Source organism: Vespa crabro, chromosome 12 (genome assembly GCF_910589235.1).
Source record: "Vespa crabro chromosome 12, iyVesCrab1.2, whole genome shotgun sequence".
Taxonomy (NCBI): Eukaryota; Metazoa; Arthropoda; class Insecta; order Hymenoptera; family Vespidae; genus Vespa; species Vespa crabro.
The window spans coordinates 4,063,320-4,068,319 of record NC_060966.1 but is presented as its reverse complement, the minus strand read 5'-3'; positions in this window follow the sequence as shown (position 1 = coordinate 4,068,319).

Sequence of the window (5,000 nt, the reverse complement as noted above, 5' to 3'; positions counted from 1 at the left end):
AGAAAAGAGAACTTTGCTTAAATATCCATAAAGATTATCAGAAGAAACGTAAAGAAAATAAGAATGAATGTGGGTAAACGAGTGACTGGATTGGAAAAAAAAAAAAAAAAGAAAAAAAGAGAGAGAGAAAAAGAAAAAGAAGTATGAAGAGATCGCAAAAAAGAAAAAAGAAAATATGGAAATAAAAAGAAGAAAACAAGGAAAGAAAGGAAGGAAGAAAAGTAGAAAGGGAATAAAAAAAAAGGGGAAACGTTCACAAATGAAACGTCCGGATAGAAATTGAAAGAGACTTTAAAAATACGTGTTGTAATGTTCTATCCGTGTCTAAGCAAACGTGCTTTACTACAGCGCAAGGGAGCGATCTATCATCAGAGGAACGAAAAGTTTGACGCAACGTCAAAGGCCAAGCCCGTTAATTTTTCACGTCGTTTCACGTGCCAGGGACTTGTCGTTGGTCCTCTTCTTCATGATCCTCATAGGTCGTCGTTGGTCGTCGTCGTTGGTCGTCGTCGTTGGTCGTCATACGTCGTCGTCATACGTCGTCGTCGAGCTGGTATACACGCCATCTTTCTGATCCGCGTCGTCGACATGGCTGGTCCAGCAAGTTGTCTCGACGTTCCCATTCATTATTCACCTCCTACACGTATACATACACCAGCTTTCGACGTACTGTATGTATTTATTTATGTATGTATGTACGTACGTACGTAGATACGCACGTTATCCTAATTCGGAGAAGTAACGTAAACATACGTAGGAGAGATATCGTAAGTCTATTTTCTTCTTTATTTTTTCTTTCTTTTCTTTATTTTTTATTTTCTTAATTTTATGTATATATATATGTATATATAAAAGGACATTGGACGAGCGAGTAACATCGTGGAACAAGTTTTATTTCGTTGGTTCTTTCCTTTCTTTTTCTTTTTGTATTGTTTCCTTTTTTTTCTTCTTTTTCTCTTTTCTTTTTTTTTTTTCTTTTCTTTTTTAAATGACAGATTCATTCTCTCCTTTGGATAAAATGAAGGAAGAAGAAGGAAAAAAGAAAAGAGAGAAAAGAAAGACGAAAGAATGAAAGATTTTCTCTTAAGAATTTCTTGTACAATGTCTCGATATGTTTTATTAAATTTTACTTTTTGTTTTCTTTTATTATATTGCCAAAACTCCGTAGTAATTATTAACGTCATTAAATCAAATATTAAATTATATTATTGTACGATTCAAAAGTTAGCGTTACGAATAATGACGATATATATATATATATATATATATATATATATATATATATATATATATATATATATATAGGTAGATTGATAACTATGTAGTACGAAATAATTATTAACGAGCTTTAAGAAGCGGGCAAGCGGGAAATGAAAAATTCAGAAATCCGGTAATATCTTTGCCTACGACCCGGTTAATTACCATACGTTAATTATCATGGCGTTAAAACACTGCCGGCAGCTATGCCGGGTCGCCTTTCAAAGTACTTTAGAGCGAGAAAGAGAGAAAGAAAGAGAAAGATAGATAGATAGAAAGAGAGAGAGAGAGAGAGAGAGAGAGAGAGAAAGCGTTTCATACACAAAGTATATGTATATACCTGTCTATATCGGTATTGACATATATACATATACATATACATATACATATACATAAGTATATATACGATACGTATATTGAATATATATTACATCATGCTAAGAAAGTTACCACCCCTTAACTCTCTCTCTCTCTCTCTCTCTCTCTCTCTTTCTCTCTCTCTTTCTCTCTCTTTATCTCTCTTTCTCTTTCGTATTCTCCTTCTCTTCACCGTCCACCCCTTAGAGTATTTACGATGCGAACTTTGCTTTAACTTTGCCGATGTTTTAACTTTATCGCGACCAAAGTATGATTTTACGAGAGGCCGCGGGCTAAATATGCCCGCGTCGTAAAATTAACGGCGTTTCCATAAAGGAATCCCGGTGCTTGCGTTGAAACTCGATAAAGGCCAATAAAGCATTACCGCGCGTAACGCGTTTAGCCAAGTTTTATCGTTCCTCTCCTTGAAAGTCAACGTGAAGGTGTCCGAGAAATCGTGAATACTTTAGTTAAAATCATTTTACTCTTTATGGATAAAACGTTTGTATGTCCGGAGTTCGAGGACCGTGGAGACGGGGCTATGGTGGGTGACGGAAGTTAGGGTGATATGTTATAATGCGATAAAATTATCGTCAAACGATTAATCTCATATATCTTACCGTATGATTCAACTATCTTTGATATTTCTTTATATAATTTTTATCTATTAATTTATATTATTTGTAAAAGATTAATATCAGTATTAGATTTAATGATGATCTTTAGATCGACTATCTTTCGTTTTGCAAATGATCCATAAATCTTAGAAATTTATAAATTATTTACTATGAAATTGATATAATTGAAAAGGAAAAATAAAAGATGTATGGTAAATCATTTCTAATGTAATATTCTTCTAATTATAGAATCACGACTTTGTCTATCGCTTTTTTATCTTGTAACGTTTGATGGATCTTAGAAATTCATGATTTTAACATTTTAAATTGTTATAAATTTTATAGAAAAAATAAAAATAAAAGTAAAAGTATAAATATGATATGACCGTATCGTAGATCGTTGTTCTTTTCTGTAATTTCTATTTCTAGAATTTTAATGAATTCTCGAATTTTAATATCTCAGGCTTCAATATAATTTTTATATATTACAATTAATAAAAAAAAATTTCATGTAAAATTTTTTCGTAAAATTTTTTCTGTCTGATCTTATTTATAGTTCTTACATTTGAACGATCCAACTATCATGAAATTTCGAAATTAAATATTTCGAATCGATATATAAAATTTGTCAAGAAAAAAAAAAAAAAAGAAAAGAATAAAAAACAAAACGAAAGCTAAATAATTTCGAATATAATATCTTTCTATATCGAATAACCTTCTGTCCCTTAGAATCTTATAGAGTTCAGATTTTTAATATACATATTCAAAATTTTGATATAATTTAGAAAAATTAAAAAAGAAAAAAAGGAAAAAGAAAGATTAAAAGTCCATGACCTTGTCCTTAAATATGCTAAAACGATTTCATTTCTTTATAGATTTCCATTATATATATATATATATATATTTTTTTTTTGTTTTGTTTTGGAAGAAAAACATTAGACTGGAATATTAGATTTGGATAAAAAAAAAAAAAAACATTAGACAATTTCGAATAACAAATTTCATTCGTCGGATAAGTATGTGAACTGAACTGCAACATACGCATGATGCGCGTAGTACTGCGGAAAGTAGAAAAAAAAAAAAAAAAAAAAAAAAAAAAAAAAGTAAAGAAAAAAAAGAAAAACACAAAAGAAAGAAAGGAAGAAAGAAAGAAAAAAAGGAAAAAAAGTGCAACGAAAAAAAAAAGAAAAAAAAGAAAAACTCACGAGTATTAACGACGTCACGTTAAATACGTCAGAATAAGTATACGTACGGGTAAATCGAAGTCCACAAAATATTCTACCACCAATGATAATGTTGATTACATATATACACACGTTCTAATGGATATCGCGAAAGGCGTAAGAATGAAAAGAGTCCCTTTCTCACCTCCCCTCCTTCCCCCTTAAAAGATCACGATAACGCGTGCTAAGATGTCTCGTCGTATCGATGATTACCATCTAATTTCTTTCCTTTCCTTTTCTTTTCTCTCTCTCTCTCTCTCTCTCTTTTCTCTTTCCCGTTTTATATCTCCCTCTCTTTAAAGCGTAAATTAACGTTAGCAAACTTGAAAACCATAATGGTCCTACCCATGCCGGTAGATAATCTTGTCTTCGTAAATGCCGTTGAACATGATCGTTTTACAACTGGACTACCACCATTGCATTTGTAAAACGTTTGTATATGCATTCGCACTTACATATATATATATATATATATATATATATATATATATATGCGTAACAGAGGTCTAAGGTATTTCCGTATGTTCCCACATTTATATGTACATTATATATATATATATATATTTTTTGTTCCCATTGTGGTATCTTTACGGTCACGTAAAACGACTTTAACGTGCGATTGCAGTAGCATTCTTGGATATTAACGACGTTCCAACGTTTCAAAGGTATTCGACTATCCTTCATTATTATTAGCTACCGATACTAAATCTCTCTCTCTCTCTCTCTCTCTCTCTCTCTCTCATTCTCTATCTATCTATCTATCTCTCTTTATTTTTGTTTTACTTTGACGAGTCTCACGATTTTAAAAATTTTTCAATAAGAATAAGTAAATAACCTTTAAGGGTAAGAGCACGGGGGGGGTAGGGTGAGGGGGGAGGAGCGGGCGATTGGAAAGAAAAAGGATACAAAAGATCGAGCGCATAACTTTGAAAGATCTAGGTGGACGAGATGAAAGGTATATATAAGACGAGTAAGGCGTGGTAGGTAGGTAGATAGGTAGGTAGGTAGGTAGGTAGGTAGGTAGGTAGGTAGGTTAGATAGGTAGAGAGGAGGTATGGGAAGGGGGCGAGTTCTACAACCCTTTGAAAGTTTATGCCGATTCAGGAACGAGTTGATTCATGAAGACGGGATGGACCTCCTTGGGATCCGCGGTTCTGTGCCCCCAAGGCCTTGGCGGGTGGTCTCCAAGCTTGATTTCTTGTTTCCTCCACTGCGACCGATCGGTCGCAACCTACGTAGATCTCTCTCTCTCTCTTTCTTTCTTATTCTGTGTCTCTTTCTCCTACGTTGGCTACTTCGTTCGTTCCGAATCGAAAAGAATGAGAAAGAGAGAGAGAGAGAGAGAGAGAAAGAGAGATGAAACGAGACCAGCATTCCCTTGCTGTCCAATGTGTATACCTATAGCGATTGTCGATTTAAATGTTTACTAATAACCAGGCTTGTCCCGCAACCACCCAGAAGTCGGTCGCGCTTTGCATTTTTATAAGTACATCCAGCGGCCGGTTCCAAGAACGAGAGGACGTTTCATATTCATCCAGACTACGAT